Below are 19,015 nucleotides of genomic sequence, written 5' to 3' on the forward strand. Positions count from 1 at the left end.
CTGTCCCAACATCAATCTGCAGCTTGACATTCTGCTCCAAAGGCATATCCATAGGCTTGCAATCAGCCATACCATATTTCTGTAACATGTCATGAGCATATTGCTTCTGTAGCAGCCATATGCCTTGAGGTGTAGAGACAACCTCAATCCCCAAAAAATATTTCAGCTCTCCAAGATCCTTGACCTTAAACTCAGCCTGTAAACATGTCTTTATTTCTGCAATCTCATTTTCATCATCTCCTGTAATGACTAAGTCATCAACATAGACAAGTAGGAAAACATAGCCACTATCTCTCTTCTTCACAAACAGACTATGATCAGCATCTCCCAATCGGAAACCATGTTGCTGTAAATAACTGCTGATGCAAGCATTCCATGCTCTGGGTGCCTATTTCAGCCCATATAGTGCCTTTTTCAGCCGACATACATGTGCTGGAAATTCTGGATGTACATAGCCTTCAGGCTGTTCCATGTAAACCTCTTCCTGTAATTCTCCATTGAGAAATGCATTCTTTACGTCCATCTGCCATAGTTTCTAGCCTCTAGCTGCTGGCAAAGCAATCATAGTTCTAACTGTAGCCATCTTTGCTACAGGGCTGAAAGTCTCCTCATAATCAAGACCATACTGCTGTGCATACCCTTTTGCAACCAGCCTGGCCTTATACCTTTCCAATGATCCATCTGATTTACATTTTACCTTATACACCCACTTGCATCCAATAGGTGTTTTTCCCTCAGGAAACTCTACCAAATCCCATGTACCATTTTCAGCCAAAGCTGAATATTCATCATCCATAGCAGCACGCCAATTCTCATCTGCAACTACCTCATCAACCTTACTTAGTTTTCTAAAACCTGTTACTTTCATCATATAAGCATAATGATGGGCTGAATATCCAGTGTAAGTATACCTGTCAACAGGTCGTCTGGCCCTCTCTGATCTCCTGAGCTATGGCTCATTGTGAGCTTGCCTCTCATGAGGCGGCACATAACGGCTCTGCCTAGCACCTGGTGTCATAACAGACAGAATCCCCAATTCACTGTCTAAGCTGTCACTGCTAGATGAATCATAACCTGCAATGAGTGGACCTGTTACATCTTCAAAAACCTTTTCTTTTCCCTTATCTGTTCTCCCCCTCACTGACATATCCATGTTAGTGGATGCAGTAGTGCGACTCCGTAATCATCCTGTCCAAGGACTCACTGTAGATGATACATCACGTGTCTGACCACTCATGGAAGTACTCTCTGCAGGAGTATTTTCAGCATGACTCATACTGGGTGAGCCATCAGTAGGCACTGCAATAGGATTCCCATACCAGGATGCTAACTCATCAAATACCACATCTCTACTTATGAGTGTCTTATCCGTAGAAGGTACATAACACTTATAAGCTTTCCGTTCCTGTGCATATCCTATAAACACACTTTTCACTGCCTTAGGATCCAATTTCTTCCTCTTCTCATCCGGTATATACACATATGCAATGCTGCCAAATACCTTCAAGTTTGAAATATCAGGTTTATGACCATACAGCCGTTCATACGTAGTGACATCATGAATCCCTGCTATAGGGGTTTGGTTCAGGACATAAACAGCAGTCACCACTGCTTCAGCCCAATAACCATTTGGCAGACATTTTTCATTCAGCATAGCTCTAGCTAACTCCATCAAAACCCTATTTTTCCTCTCTACAACACCGTTTTGCTGCGGTGTATAACTGCATGTGAGCTGTCTTCTGATCCCATGTTTAGCAAGATACATGTCAAAGTAGTTTGAGACATATTCACCTCCTCCATCTGATCTCAAGCATGATATGTAACAGCCCAATTCATTTTCAACATGTTTCTTGAAGTCTTTGAATGCATCAAACACATCATCCTTATGCTTCAAATTATAAAGCGAAGTGTACCTGCTGAAATCATCAATAAATGAGACATAATACCATGCACCGCCAAAAGAAGCATTATGTGAAGGACCCCAGACATCAGAGTGCACCAACTGTAAAGGCCTAGTGCTGTTTTTAACATGTCTCATGAAAGGAAACTGTGCCTGCTTCCCAAACTGACATGCAGGGTATACATGACCAAAATCATTATACTTGAATTTAGGTAATCCAAGTACTACTTCTTTCTACTGCATAGATTTCAGCTTTTGTACATTGACATGTCCAATCCGCTTGTGCCAAATCTCTACATCTTGAATGGCACTCTCATCATGAGCAAACATGGCTGCCTTGAGTCCCGGAATGGTCGCATCCAATGTAAACATCCTGCCATCCCTTTTGCCCTTGGCAATTAACTTGCAGTCATTTCCATACTCCTCAATGAAACACCCATCTTTGTTAAACCTCACTTGCAAATTCTGTTCTGCCATTTGACCCATAGACAACAGATTCTTTGTTATGGTCGATACATGTAATACATCATGCAGGCCTTTCTTCTTGCCATCAGGCATCATAAGAGGAACAATCCCTTTATGCTTTATGTCATGTTGGGTGTCATCCCCAGTACATACATGACCGTGTGTACCTGCAACCATCTCATCAAACCACTCTCCATGCGGTGTCATGTGATTTGACGCTCCAGAGTCAATGTACCATCTGTCATCTCTATCATGTCTCGATGCATTTTTAGATACATGCTACATGGCAAAGAGTCTATCAACTGGCTCATCATGAGCACCACTGGAAGATGCATAGTGCCCATGCTGTCTGCCCTTTGCCTTCATATCTCCCTGCTTCTTGTAACAATCCTTTGCAATATGCCCATACCGGCCACAATAATGGCAGTCCTTGTCCCTGTTGGACTGATCAGATGACTGCCATGAACCAGATCCACCACCTCTACCTCGGGGTGATCTCCCCCTGCCTCTAAACCCACCAGATCCACAGTGGCCTTGTGTATTTGCACCATGCCAATTACTCTGCTGCTGCTACTGTCCATAAGCATTACGAGTGTCACCACGACCTCCTAATGAACCACGACCTCTAGATCCTCTGCCACAGTGGCTAGAGTATAACACAGTGTCTCTACTCTGAGATGCACTGGAACCTGTATTCAAACCAAGTTTGACTTCCTCATGCAGCAACAAGGCAACTAGCTCTTCCCAACTAGGGGGCTCTTCTCTGACAGAAATGGAAGTGTCAAAAGCTTTGTACTCTTTGCCTAAGCCATTCAAAGCAACAACAATCATATCATCTTCTGATACACTTGAGCCAATAGTAGCAAGTTGATCAGCTATGGTCTTAATCTCCGTGGTATACGCCTAGATGCTCTTGCCATTCCTAGACATGTTGTTGAACTGCTGTTTCAACTGGATCTTCCTTGCATATGTCATGGTTCCATAATTTTTCATTAGTATGTCCCAAGCATCCTTCGGAGTCTCACATCCAGTGATTTGAATTACCATAGCATCAGATATACATAAAGAAAACCAATGCAACACCTTGCATGCTCTTTCATTCCATAGCCTGTAGGCTCTTTTCTGTTCATTTGTTGGATTGTGTGCAGGCAACTCAGGAGGAACTTCATCTCCTATACATAGATCCCAATAACCTCTACCAACCAGAAATTTTTTCATTCTGAATTTCCATAATGCAAAGTTCTTGTTATCCAACTTCTCTCCAACTATCAGAGTGATATTGTGAGTCCCATGTGCATTAGCCATGATGCAATAGACTATCTATCAAGTGCCTACTCCTTGCAGACCAATAAGTATGACTGACCAAGTTCAGTCCGTAACAGTTTATGACAGTTTTCTGCACTAAATTGCAGAAAAAAAAGGGTATTTCAGCCCACTGACACCCCAAAACAACCCACAAACAAGTGGTCTCAACTGTAGATATAACTGTCAATACATAAGCTATGTGTTTGCTTCAGCTTAAGCTTCTGTAACCTCACTGCCAGGGTATATACATGCAGTCTGAAAACTATAAACTGTGAGTAACCAACTGCAATTTCAAGTCCAAAATTGAGTGGTAATCATGTCATACATGTTCCAAAATCTCCCAGGTAGCTGCTAGTACATTTGGCAGTCAAGACATGAGCATAGAGGCACAGAACAGTGCATAACCAGCACGTACAAGTGTCAAAAAATTTAGTTGCAGGTTGCAGTCAACCAAAATTTAGCATACCAAGCTCCAAGCAGCTGCAGAATGTCTTCCGACCATGTCATACATTTACTTTATAGTGGCAAGTTCAATACATGAGCATCTGAGTAGGCATAGACAACCTGTCTTCATTGACCAATGGCATAAACTTCATGAGCTCTTTGTAATTAACCAAGACAGTGTGACTGCATTTACTTCAGCTTCAGAATTCTATTTTCAATGATGCTCATTGCTTGCTTCAATCCTCCATACATTCAGCATGTATAGGTCAGTTCATATAGATGATGGAACCCCCAAGATGACCTGTATTGCTTCAGTAATACACAATGCTTGTCATTGACTATGTATGACAGTTTTCATCCTGTCAATGATTTTCAGATCTGAGTATTCTGAGCAAGAAATCTCAGCTCCAAGACATTTGATCCAATGTATACATTCTTTGACACATTCTTGTGCTCCAAAGATGCCTTCTGAGTGTAGTACAAGGCTCCTGTATGTCAATAATGACTGAATGCATGCTGTCCATTCATGTTTACAGTAATTCAGAACTGATTACAGGTCTGTGTCTATTACTCCAGCTCATAACAGAGCTCCCACACAAGCATTTATCTCTTGTACACTTCAAATACCTTCAAGAGTGAGCATACATGCCCTATGAGTCTTGTCCAGGTGCCCCACTAAAGTTTGACAGGTTGCAGTCCACCCAAATCAACAAGCGCAATTCATGCTGATTTCCAGACCTTGTTGACAGCTGGTCCTCCTCATCATGAGGCTCAATGACCACTTACATATGCTCAAAGATGCCCACCAAGGCTCCCAGAAAGGCCTCAACCACTATGATAAAGCATGGAGTCCAAAATGAGCAAATGCATACCTTGACAGAGTAATGGCAGCCTGTTCTTGTTTTTAAAAAACCTTGTTCTTCAGCTTCTTCAAGTCTTCTTGACTCCCTCCTGCTCCAGAGAGCTCAACCTGGCAAAGCTCTGATACCATGTTCAAAGAGGAGAGAGAGACAGGGAAAACACCATATCCATGAGCCTTCAGGCTCTCAAAAATCCTTTCTTCATATTCCACACACTCTAAACTGAAAAGCACACACACATACAAAGATAAAGTGACCTAGTGTAAATGTAGACTAGACAGACTAACTCTAGTCAGTCTAGTCAGGTCACTAACTGACTACTAACCCGACTTATTTAATGTAGTCACATGTAGACAGCTGCACACACTAGCTGTCATAGATGTCGGTCATAGATAAAGACACACTGACAGTGAGCTTGATTTCTAACAGAGTCCCCCATGAGTTTACTGCCATCTGCCATTGTGGAAGCTTGAAGAGAAGTGTGACAAGAAGCATTCTTGACTTATTTATGTGAAGAAAGTGGGGTCAATACTTCAACCCAAATAAAGAGTTGTGAGCAACAACACTTATCTTTCTCTTCTTGAAGATTCATGTTCATTTATTGGTCCTACTTGCATTGATATACTTGATGCAAGTTGATATTGCATAAGCTTTGCGGAAGGGATATCAAGAGAGCATCTTGATTTCTCTATGTACATGCTTGGGTTGAAATAGGTAGCCAAGAGCAAGGGTGACAAGGGAAATATGATTTCTTTCTTCCCCCCTACTTCTACATGCTCATTACAAGCTACCTATTGCTTGTAACATGTTCTTACCTATAGGACTACTTTTGTACTTCATCAAAGTGTCTTCTTGGAAGATAAATGCTATGTATATGGGCTGAAATAGGCAGCCCATATAGTGGTTTTGTGGATAACAAGTGCCTTTTCATCTCTATTACTACTTATGGTGTGAAAGACGCTTGTATTTGGTTGATCTATACACTCTATGTTAGGGAAAGTTTATGTTATGATCAAAGGTGAATTCCCAAAGCTTCTTTGGGCTGATTTGTGGGCTGAAATCTTCAGCCATATTTAGAGATTTAGCTACATTAGTGTTGTTTTAATTCATTTCTTGCTCTACAAAAAGACATCTTGTCCAAATTATGCAAGTATTATGTGTCCCCATGGCAGGGCAATGCTTGAAGACAATTCATAGATGCGAAAAATTGAATTAAGAAGGGATTTTCCTCTTTATTTCTTGATTGTGGTATCTTAACCTTATCAGGATCTTTCTTTGAAGCTCTCTTGAAGAAAAATTATTTGTTTGACAAGCCTTGTAATTAACTCATAAGATTTGCTCCTTACAAATATACATTGAGTGTAATCATGCAAAGGTGATCCATGCTTGAATGATGGAATGTAGAGTTGTTTATGATACATGTACCTAATCTCATTATCCATGATTACTCTTACAGTCAAAGAGAATAAGTTTGGCTTGAATTAGAGCCTACGAAGTAGTACACTTGTGATCTTTGCTACGAACATGCAATTGGAAGCCTTGGAATTGGCTTAAAACATTCAATCCTTCTCCTATCTCTACCATCTCTGGAATCTAAGTTCTTGAATCCCAATACAATCTTCTCTCTCAAACCCCTATGATTGATCCTGAAGTACCTCTCAAACCTTTAGAAATCAGTGTAATCTACTAATCTCTTGAGAATGCATCTCCAACTATCTTGCCCAGTTTTCTTGCCAAACCCCTGTGGTGACCTTCAACCCTATGTGCTATGACATCGTGTGAATAAAAGAAGACACGGAAGCAAACAAATGCGATATAGGTGGACGTTTCTCGAAAATACAAAATCTCCCTAGTTTCAAGACAAAAATGGTCGAAAAGGTGACCCTTACATAAATTAAAGATGAGGGATAGTTAATGGCTGATCTCTTTAATGAATTCAATATTCTCTCATTAATAACGTCTGAGTACCCAAATTTGGTATTTTTATTATTCCAAAATCTCAACTAATTACCACCTCAATCATTTTCTTACAAGTGCCTTTTTTGAAGCATTTTTGGCCCTAATGACTTCATCTTTGTCTCTCTTGTACTAACAGAGTGCCGCCTAATAGAGTACAAGGGGCTGATTCCAACAAAGCTTCCTCTTCTCAAAGCTAGAGATCCCAGGAGGATACTATTGAGTGGTGCACAAATCGGATGCCTTATGTGTGCATAGTGAGAGTCATAAGGTCCCCAAGAGCAAAATAACTCTACTTTTTGCACACAAATCAATGTAAAAAGCTTGCACGACATGAACAAGAGACCAATTGGGTGCAATCTCCCCCCATGCCTTGTGTGAGCGCTCCACAAAGCATGTATTTCATATATTATTCATCTTCAAGCTCAAATAATAGCCCAAATTACAAAATAGCACACTTTAGCTTTTGAGTTTGCTTTTGTGCCAATAAATAATTAAAGCTACTAGGCGCCCAAGAAGTCAGGCATACCCAAATACAATGTCCAATACAAATATCTAAATAGTGTGCCCATGCGTATACAAAAATAATAAATAAATATCAAGTGCTTTGATAAATAAGTACGACAAAATATAGGCGCCATGCCTAAGATACACACCCATCAAAAATATTGACGATAACTTGAATACACGCTATCCTCTAATGCTTTCCATTGCCACCGCTGTTATCTCTACACATCAACTAAAGCATTCACAATTGTTAGTAAAATAATACAATTAAACTGACAAAAGTGAATACCTAGCAGTCTTCAGCTACATAAATAAATTGGTTAGAAAATCAATCCTAACCTTAATTTATCACGAGTGCGCACTCTAAACTCATAAACGTTTATTAATTTAAATATGTATTTTGTGGAATCACCCGCTATGGAATCACCCATGTACACATAAAATTAACAAAGCAGCCGAAAAGGATAGGTGTCCCCATCGACTTCTCGCACAAAGAATCCACTTTGTGTATGAGCCTCGGTAATAAATTTTTACGGAATCCACCGTAAAACCTCACAGAATCCACTGTGGCACGGAATCCACCGTGGAATATGCCTCCTGGCATCATACCCCTGGGGTGGGATAGCAATTGTCCTCAATTGATATTAGCTCAATGTGGAGGTAACAGAGTGGGGAAAGCATTTAAGTCTCTAGCGTGCATCCATTGGGCCTCTTCAACAGGATGGTTTTTAAACTTGACAAAATATCTAGAATATCTACGGCCAGTTCTAGTGGCCATAAAGTCAGTATCTATAATAGTTTCAGGCTCAAGGATTTCAATCTCATCATCTAGTAAAGGAGGGTTTTCATAGACAGGGTGTACATGTAGTTGGCCTCTAAAGGGTCGTAATAAACTGATATGGAAGGTATTGTGGATTTTCCAATGTTGTGGTAGTTCTAGTTTAAATGCATTGTCATTGATTTTGTATATGATCTTGAATGGTCCATAGAATCTAGGTGCTAATTTCACAACTGGGTGCTTATCTACACTTTGTAATCTATGTTTTTCTATTCGTAACCAAACATAATCATCAACTTTAAAATTCATAGCCTATCTTTTCTTATTTGCTTGTTTTGTATATGATTGTTGGGCTTTAGCAATCATGTCTTTAACTTCATAAAAAATAGTAGCATGCATGTTAGCAATATCATCAGCAGTTTGAATTTTATTTGATAATGATGCAACAGGTGTAGACAATCTATATCCATAAATAACTTCAAATGGTGCTTTCTTTGTAGCTGTATGTGTTGTATTATTATATGCAAACTGAAGTAAATGTAGATGTGTATCCCATGTGTGTGGTTTTGAAATGGTGTAAGCACACAAAAGATCTAAAATAGTACTGTTAGTAGCTTCTGTTTGACCGTTTGTTTCAGGATAAAATGCAGATGAAAAATCAATCTTTGTTCCTAAGTTAGCAAACAAAGTAATCCAAAAATTATTCCAGTTAAATTTTTCTTGCATGGAATAAAATATGCTTGTTTGCTAAACCTGTCGACAACAGTCCAAATCATATCATGGTTAGCTTTAGTGTTAGGTAAACCAGTGATAAAATCCATTGAAATCTGTTCCCATGGTCGTGATGGAGTAGGTAAAGGCATTAGTAAACCATATTGTTTACCATGGTGTCTTTTAACTCGTTGACAAACTAAACATTCAGATACAAAGTTAGATACATCAGTGTCCATATGTGGCCAATAAAAATCTTTAGTCAATGTATGCAAAGTAGATATAATTCCTTTATGACCTTGATATGGAGGACAATGAATCTCATGCAAAACAAATGATTGAAATGGAACTATCACACATAATCTTTTTTCATAAAACATGAATCCATTATTGTAAGACAGTGAATCAATAGGAATCCAATTATTTGCAACTAATTTATTCCAATCAGTTTGAAAAGTAAGATCCTGATGATAAGTATCTTTCATAGGGATAAGGGAATCAAATGATATCACAAAAATATTATGAATTGTCGGTCTTCTACTCAAAGCGTCAGCTACAACATTCTCTTTTCCGGGTTGATATTGTATAAGGGGATGAAAACTTTGAATAAAAGCTGCCCATTTAATGTGTCGGTCAGATATTTGTGGTTGACTAAGAAGATGTCTAATGCTTAGTTGGTCAGTTTTGATCATAAATTCAGATCCCATTAAGTAATGTTTCCATTGACGTAAGGCTTGTACTACAGCTAGCAATTCCTTATCATAGGTAGAATATTTAAGTTCAGATGGTTTGAGTTTACAGCTAGAGTAGGCTATGGGATGATTATCTTGCATAAGGACGGCTCCTATTCCAGATCCACTAGCATCAGTAACTACTAAAAAGAATGGTCTTTTGAAATCAGGTAGTTGTAATACAGGTTCATGGGTTAATGCATGTTTTAATAAATCAAAGGATTTTTGTTGATATCAGACCAGTTATACACAATACCCTTCTTTAAAAGTTTAGCCAAAGGTAATGCAAGTAATGAGAAATTTCGCACAAACTTTCTGTAAAAACTAGCAAGACCTAGAAAAGAACATAACTCACACACATTTTTGAGAATGGGCCAATTTAAAATTGCTTCTATCTTTTTAGGGTCAACTTTAATACCTTCTGATGAAACAATATATCCTAGATATTCAATTTTTATTTGGAAGAATTCACTCTTTTCTGGATTAGCATACAATTGATTGTCTTTTAACAACTTGAAAACTAAAAATGTTTATAATGCTCATTCTCATTTTTACTGAATACTAATATATCATCAAAGAAAACTATGACACAATGCTGATGTTTCAAAAATATGCGATTCATCATACGAATAAATATAGTTGGTGCATTAGTTACACCAAAAGGCATCACTGGAAATTCATAGTGTCCAAATTGTGTTCTAAATGTAGTTTTGAATATATCATATTTATCCAATCTTACTTGATGATAACCAGATTTAAGATCTATCTTATTGAATATGGCAAATCCTTGTAGTTTATCCATAAGATCATCTACCCTAGGTATTAGATATCTATTCTTAATAGTAATTTTATTTAGGGCACGATCATCAATGCACATACGATAAGTATTATTCTTCTTTTTCACTAATAAAACAGGTGCACCAAATGGAGAACTACTAGGTCTAATTAATCCTCTGTTAAGCAATTCCTCTATTTAATTTTGAATTTCTTTCTGTTCAATTTGGTTATGCCTATATGGTACTTTACATGGTGGTTGTGTTGCAGGAATTAAATATATTTTGTGATCTTCAGGTCGTGAAGGTAGTAGTCCAGATGGTAAATCTGCATCAGCAAAACAATCTTGGAATTGAGCAAGAAATTGTATATGCGTAGGATGCATTTGTTTTTCTTTAGCTTGAATTTCATTTGTCCATATTAAATAAGATTTGCTACTTTTACGTAATGCACGTTTAGCCTGAGTTTGAGTAAGCAGGGGAAAATTATTGGAGGCGTGCATACCATGCAATGTGATTTGTTTTCCTTGAAAATAAATTTTAATTGAATACGTAGAATAATCTATGTTAGGATTATACTGATGATGCCAAGGCATTCCTAAGATAATGTCACTAGACTGCAAAGATACAACTAAGAAATTTCTTGGTTCAGTATATTCATCAATTTTAATTTCTAAATTATGCACCTCTTGTGTTCCATTATATCTCGTGCCTAGAAATGTAGCTTTAATGCTATAATGTGTAGAAACAGTTTGTAAATTCAATTCTTTCACTAACTTTGCAGAAATAAAATCATGTGTGCTCCCGTCATCATGTAAAATAGTCTTTTCTTTACCATGCACAAAACATTTCATTGTCAACAAAGAATGGGGAGTTGGCATACCTGGCAAAGTATCCGAAGTAGTACCAATGTCGTCATCATCTTCTGTAAAGTCAGGCATTTCCTCACGTTCTTCTTCTTCCATTGCGCCAAGATAATTGATATGGACATGTGGCTTTTTGGATTGGCAATTGGCTACTAGATGCCTAGGTTGATGGCATTTGTAACAAACTATGGGTTTGGCTTTAGATACATTGTTGGTAATGGCAGGAAGTTTAGGAATGTTAGGATTTGGCTATGAGGATGGCTTAGGATTTGGATTGGTGTTTGATGGAAAAACAGGTGGTCGTGTCCAAGACTTACAAAATGAAGATGGAAGAAAACGACTTTGATTGAATCTTTGAAAATTTGAATTGAATCGTTTGGAACCATAGTTACCATTAGTTGGGAATTGTTGTGGTCGCTTGTCTCTTCCTCGAACCTTGTCTTCAGTGTCATGGGCCAAAGGGTTGTTGGCTTGAACATATTGACTTCAGCATAGAAATGTCCAAGTAGACCAGACATAAATTTGTGTTTGTGAGTTGCTTCAGGTACATCTTCGAGCATGCGTAGTTGTAGTAGGGCATTCCAGAAACGTTCAGTGTATTGGGAAATAGATTCGTGATCTCTTTGTTGTAGAAGATCCCATTGCTTAATGGCTTTTTCATGGAACTGAGGAGGAAGGAAATTCTGCAAAAACTTCTCTTGGAAAGTCTCCCATGTAGTGGGACAATCAATGCTCTTGCGGACCACAGTCCACCATAAGGATGCTCGATCAACTAAATGGTTAGTGACACATTTAATTTTGTCTTTCTCAACGTATGTTTCTTCATGAAAGTAATCATCAAATTGACTAATAAAAGCAAGTACAGTCTTTCCATCTTGTGATCCATTGAAAGTACGAAATTTGAAGTTTCTTTTACTTATCTTTGTTTCTTTGCAGATGGATTGGGCTTCAAGTGTCGCATCGATGGTACATCGTATAAGATTTTCAGGTTGTGGTCTATCTTGGTCGATAGTAGATCGTTGTAAATTGGCCAGTTGAACTTGCAAAGCTTGTCGAGCTCTTCGTTCTTCATCGAGCTGCATCATTAAATCCAACTTTTGCTCCATCGTTGGTTCGGGTAAATCACCTTCAGCCATAAAATCATCCATGTTTTGTTCAGTCATCCTGTAGAATCCAAAAGACCTCACACTCTCGAAATCTTATTAGCGGGATGAGCATAGCTCAAAGGTGGGTATACAAGGCTTGTAAATTTTGTTTGGCTTTTATGGTCTTTGTCCTTTGCGTATGTGGTATTCTTTGTCACAACCATCTTCGTAGAAATGGCGTATAATCTTCGTATGACCTGCGTATGAACTTCTGCATTTGCTGAAAGTAGTTCAGCAAGTCTACAGGTGTGAACAGAATCTACCAGAGAGCAATAAATTGATATTGTGCCTCTGCGTGTGAACTGCCTTTATGGGGGTTGTTAAATAAGTCTTTTATGGACCTCTGTGACTTAGGTGACTTGCAGGAGTAAGTAAGCTTAGTAACTTAGAAGACTTAAGAGCTTAAGTCAACAAGCTAAATTTTGTGTATCTGAGGACGTCGTCAATGGAATGGGCACCATCCAGGACATATTCTTGCCGCCGCTGATTGATGAATTTCGTGGAGTAAGCTTTTTAAAGCTTACTATTAAGCTTGATAAGATTTAAGTTAAAGCTTTAAAGCTTTTTGGATATGGAGCTTACTGTTTACAGACGACTTGATGTAGGAGATATCCACGTGGTCCTCCACCTCCACAGGCTAGTCCTTCGTGATCAGAGAGTGCAGAAGGGGGTTCTTGACCGCCAGGAACACACTGGTATCGATCGTTCGGGACGAAACTGACTGTAGAGCTCGATCATTCTAGGAGCTCCGCCTTCGCGCAAGATGGTAAGCGATTGGAAGATCTCGATCTCAGCTTCGCTCTGATACCACTGGTGCATAGATCGGATGTCATATGCGCGCGTAGTGAGCATCAGAAGGTCCCCAAGAACAAAAGAACTCTAATTTTTGCATACAAATCAATGTAGAAAGCTTGCACGACATGAACAAGAGACAAATTGGGTGCAATCTCCCCACATGCCTTGTGTGAGCGCTCCACAAAGCATGTATTTTATATATTATTCATCTTCAAGCTCAAATAATAGCCCAATTACAAAATAGCACGCTTTAGCTTTTGAGTTTGCTTTTGTGCCAATAAAGAATTAAAACTAATGGGCACCCAAGAAGTCAGGCGTACCCAAATACAATGTCCAATACAAATATCTAAATCGTGCACCCATGCGCATACAAAAATAATAAATAAATATCAAGCGCTTTGATAAATAAGCGCGACAAAATATAGGCACCATGCCTAAGATACGCGCCCATCAAAAATATTGACAATAACTTGAATACACACTATCCTCCAATGCTTTCCATTGCCACTGTTGTTATCTCTACACATCAACTGAAGCATTCACAATTGTTAGTAAAATAATACAATTAAACCGACAAAAGTGAATGCCTAGCAGTCTTCAGCTACATAATATATATCGGTTAGAAAATCAATCCTAACCTTAATTTATCACGAGTGCGCACTCTAAACTCATAAACGTTTATTAATTTAAATATGTATTTTGCAGAATCACCCGCTATGGAATCACCCATGTACACATAAATTTAACAAAATGGCCGAAAAAGATAGGCATCCCCATCGACTTCTCACACAAAGAATCTACATATCAAGTGAAGCATTCACAATTGTTAGTAAAATAATACAATTAAACCGACAAAAGTGAATACCTAGCAGTCTTCAACTACATAAATAAATTGGTTAGAAAATCAATCCTAACCTTAATTTATCACGAGTGTGCACTCTAAACTCATAAACGTTTATTAATTTAAATATGTATTATGCGAAATCACCCGCTATGGAATCACCCATGTACACATAAAATTAACAAAACGGTCGAAAAGGATAGGCGTCCCCATCGAATTCTCGCACAAAGAATCCACTTTGTGTATGAGCGCCGGTAATAAAATTTTACAAAATCCACTGTAAAACCTCACGGAATCCACTGTGGCACGGAATCCACCGTGGAATATGCCTCCTGGCATCATTGAGTGTCCAAGAGGTTGTCTATATTTGTATACCATGGGATTACAGTCTTGATTAGAAATAGGAAAGCATCAGGAAGGTGTGGATCAACCTGCTCCTCAAAAGTCTGAGGAATATGTGAAAGATGATTAGCGAGAACATGGAAGCAACCAGGTTTCGTGATTACTTCAAGGTCAAACTCTTGGAATAGAATGATCCATCATATCATTCAACCTTTTACATCAGCCTTATTCATCAATAAGAATAGTGCCTCATGGTCCACATAAAATTTGAAATGTGTCAAAAGCAAGTAGTGTCCAAATTTCTCAAAGGAGAACACCATTGCAAGACACTCTAACTCTATCACTATGTATTTTTCCCGATTAATTACTTTTTGACTTGTGTAGTAGATAGGTTTATCTAACTTTGAGAAGCCTTTTTGACATAAGATTGCACCTAACCCTTTGATAGATGCATCAGTAAATCACATGGAATTCCTTTGTCCAATCAGAATGTTGCAAGATGGATGCTTCAATCAAACACTTCTTTAGAGTGTTGGGACACTTTGTCACCCATCAACAATCTACATATACTCTACATATTTTCTTAGAAGCTTATGCAAGGGGGATACCTTTGTTGCAAAGTGTGCAATAATTCGTCTGCAAATAGTCCACATGGCTAAGAAATCCCTTCAATTATTTGAGGTTACTTGTCACTGTTAGAGCTATAATTTTCTTGATCTTGGTAGGGTCTATTGCTATTCGTTGTGTAGAGACAATGTGGACTAAAATAACTCCTAGAGACTCCAAAGATGCATTTGTTGAGGTTGAGAAAATCCCATACTCTCGACATCTATCAAAGACTCCTTGAGGTGTCTCCAATGCTCACGGATTAGGATATAGAGACAAAAGTCATCCAAGTATACCTTAATGAAATCATGTAGATGATTTTGGAATGTAGCCATCATCACTCGTTGAAAGATAGTAGGAGCATTATAGAGCCAAAATGGCATCACTCTATAATCATAGGTTCCTATTCTATTGTGAAGGTTATTTTGGATTTATCTTTTTCTACAATTTGGACTTGGTTATACCCAGTCAATCCATCCAAGTAGGGAGTGAAGGTCATGGCATACCACTGTGTCCAATAGTTGGTATGTGAGGATAAGGAAATGATCATTCTTAGTCTTAGAGTTTAGCTTTTGAAAGTCCATATATATTTGTAAATTTTCATTCTTCTTGGGTACTATCACGATGAGTGAAACCCATTCACGATTGGCCACTAGATAAATAAACTTAGCTTCACGGAGCCTCAATAATTCGGCTTTCACCAGGTCTAAGTAATTTGGATTCATATGCATCTCTCTCTATCTCACAAGTTTGGCATCATGTTCTAGGTCAATGTGATGCTGACATACCATGGGATCAATCCCCTTTAGATCTTTATACGACCATGCAAACATGTCTAAGTTTTCCTTCAAATATCGACAACTCCTCTTCTTGAAGACTGATACTTGCCTTTAGGTGATGTTCAGTACCATCTATATCCATGAAAGTTAATTGATTTTCACCTTCCACTTCACTGATGAAGGTGCCACTGACTACTTCTTGGTATAGATTTGAGAGTGGCCTCCTCATCTAATACTCCACTAGAAACGACTTCTCTTTTCATGGGGACTCAATTGACTCTATGGGATACTCAAATGGTATCATGGCTGATTTAGATTTTATGGGAGAGTTAATTATCTCTTGACTTGAGGACTCATCTTCTGAGGATGCCTCTACGAACACCACATAATAGCAACCATCTAAGTTCTACTTAGGTTGCCGAACTGGTGGTTGTTGGTAGATGCATCATCATCATCCTTTCTTGAGAAGGGTAAGTTAGGGATACAAGAGCCACTATTGGAAGGAAGTCTTATTCTGCTCAATCCTTTTCTTATGGATAGTTTACTTATGATATGATGCATTCGCTAATCTAAAAGGTACCAAATTCATTCTCCAACAACATCCTGACTTTCATCCTCATATTTGACTTGTCTTAGCCTCTGTAGGGGCTCTATATGAGAAAAATAGACTCTCTATTGTATCCTCTACTTCTACCTCTATCTCTAGCTCTACTTTTGTGTCTATTTGTGTCTGCTTTTCTGCCCTTGACTTTGTTATGGCCATGTAACAAGGAGAACAATACATCCAGGCTTCTATCTCACAATCAAAGGTGATCTCAGAAGTCATTCTTGGTTCAAGAAACAGGTATTCATCCCATCGACAGTGACTTTTCTTCTTTCAGGAGTTGGCTTACAGTGCCCATTGTCAGGGACTCTGTCTCTATTTTCTAAGGAAAGATCTATTTCAAAGCTTCTTCATCTTCTCATGTGCCATATGTTACTTTGGTAGAGGAGTTTGTTAGGACTTTGATAAAAGTAAATCCATTACCTTTTTGTGAATCATACAACTTGACTACCACCTTATTGGGTCCTCTTCCTAGGATTACGATTCCCTTGAACCAATCTGTCTGTGCTCTTGCTTCAAAAAACCATGGTCTTCACGGTAGAGCGAAGGGTATGAGATCCCATAGGAATTTGGTTTTACCACCAAATAAATCAACCAATAGTCTCATTCTGCAGAGACTGGTGGTTGTTGGCAAGGTGCATCATCACCATCCTTTCTAAAGAAGGGTAAGTTAGGGCTACAAGAGCCACTGCTAAATGAAGTCGTATTCTACTTAATCCATTTCTTATGGATATTTTACCTATGATGTTATGCATTTTTTAATTCAAAAGGTACCCAAGTCATTCTATCCAATAACATAAGATCTTCAGCTTCAACCACTTTCTAAAACTTAATTCCCATTAGTATTCTCCTCTAGTTGTATAGCTTCTTCCATATCACTTTCATTGTCTTCATCCTAGCTCTCATCCTTGTATTCAATAAACTCTGTCTCCACCTTTGTAGGGGTTCTATATGAGAAAAATAGACTCTCTATTGTATCCTCTTCTTCTACCTCTAGCTCTAGCTATACTCTTGTGTTTGTCTCTCTCTCTGCTTCTATCTCTAGCTCTGTCTATGGCCATGTAACAAGGAGAAAAATACATCCAAGCATGTATCTCACTATTAGAGGTGATTTCAAAAGTCATTCGTGGTGTAAGCAGCAAGTATTTAGCTCATCAACTAGGACTTTGCTTCTTTTAGGAGTTGTCCTACAGTGTCTAGTGTCAGGGATTGTGCCTCTGTTTTCTTGGGAAAGATTTGTTTGATAGCTTCTTCATCTGCTGATGTGCCATCTATTACTTCATTGGAGGAGTTTGTTAAGACTTTGATAGAAGTGGATCCATTACCTTTTTGTGAGTCATACAACTTGCCTACCATCTTATTAGGTCCTCTACCTAGGGTTAGGGTTCCCTCAAACCAATCCATCCATGCTCTAGCTTCAAAAAACCATGGTCTTCCCAATAATAGAGGGTATAAGGTCCCATAGGAATTTGGTTTTATTACCAAATAGGTCAGCCAATAGTCTTGTCCTGCAGACTAGTGGTTATTGGTAGGGTGCATCATCATTGTCCTTTCTTGAAGGGTAAGTTAGGGCTTCAAGAGCCATTGATAAAAAAATGATGATTTTGCTTAATCCATTTCTTATCGATATTTTACCTATGATGCGATGCATTTGCTAATACAAAAGGTACCAGAGTCATTCTACCCAACTGCATAGGATCTTCAAATTCAACCGCTTTTAAAACTTCATCTCCAAATTTAGTATTCTCCTGTAGTTGTATAGCTTCTTCCATATCGCTTTCATTGTCTCCATCCAAACTTTCATCCTCATACTCAAAAGAATCTATTGTCTCGACCTCTATAGAGTCTTTGTAGAAGAAAAATAGGCCCTCTATTGTATCCTATGCTTTTGTTGTTGGCTTTTGCTCTATTCTTGTATCTTTCTCTATCTCTGCTTATCTCTAACTCTGCTATGGCCATGTAACAAGAAGAATAGTACATCTATACCTCTATCTCACTATCAGAGGTGATTTCAGAAGTCATTCTTGGTTCAAGTAGCAAGTATTCACCCATCAACATTGAGGACTTTTATTCCTTTAAGAGTTGGCTTACTGTGTCTACAATCAGGGTATGTGCCTCTGTTTTCTTGGGAAAGATTTGTTTGACAGCTCCTTCATCTGTGCTAGTGTGCCATCTGTTAGTTCATTGGATGACTCTTAAAACTTTGGTAGAAGTGAATCCATTACCTTTTTGTGAACTATACAACTTGACTAGCACCTTATTAGGTCCTCTGCCTAGTATTAGGGTTCCCTTGAACCAATCCATCCATGCTCTTGCTTCAAAAAACCATGGTCTTTCTTGTAGCAGAGGATATGAGGTCCCATGGAAATTTGGTTTTATGACCAAATAGGTAAGCCAATAGTCTCATCCTATTGACTAGTGGTTATTGACAAGAGCCATTATTAAAGGAAGTTTTATTTTGCTTAATCCATTTCTTATGGATATTTTTCCTATGATGTGATGCATATGCTAATCCAAAAGATACCAGAGTCCTTCTATCCAACTGCATGGGATCTTTAGCTTCAAATGCTTCTAAAACTTTATACCCATTAATATTTAGTATTCTTC

This window comes from Lygodium microphyllum, chromosome 21 (genome assembly GCF_053477565.2).
Source record: "Lygodium microphyllum isolate KBCC chromosome 21, Lygodium_microphyllum_v1.1.10, whole genome shotgun sequence".
In the NCBI taxonomy this organism is placed as follows: domain Eukaryota; kingdom Viridiplantae; phylum Streptophyta; class Polypodiopsida; order Schizaeales; family Lygodiaceae; genus Lygodium; species Lygodium microphyllum.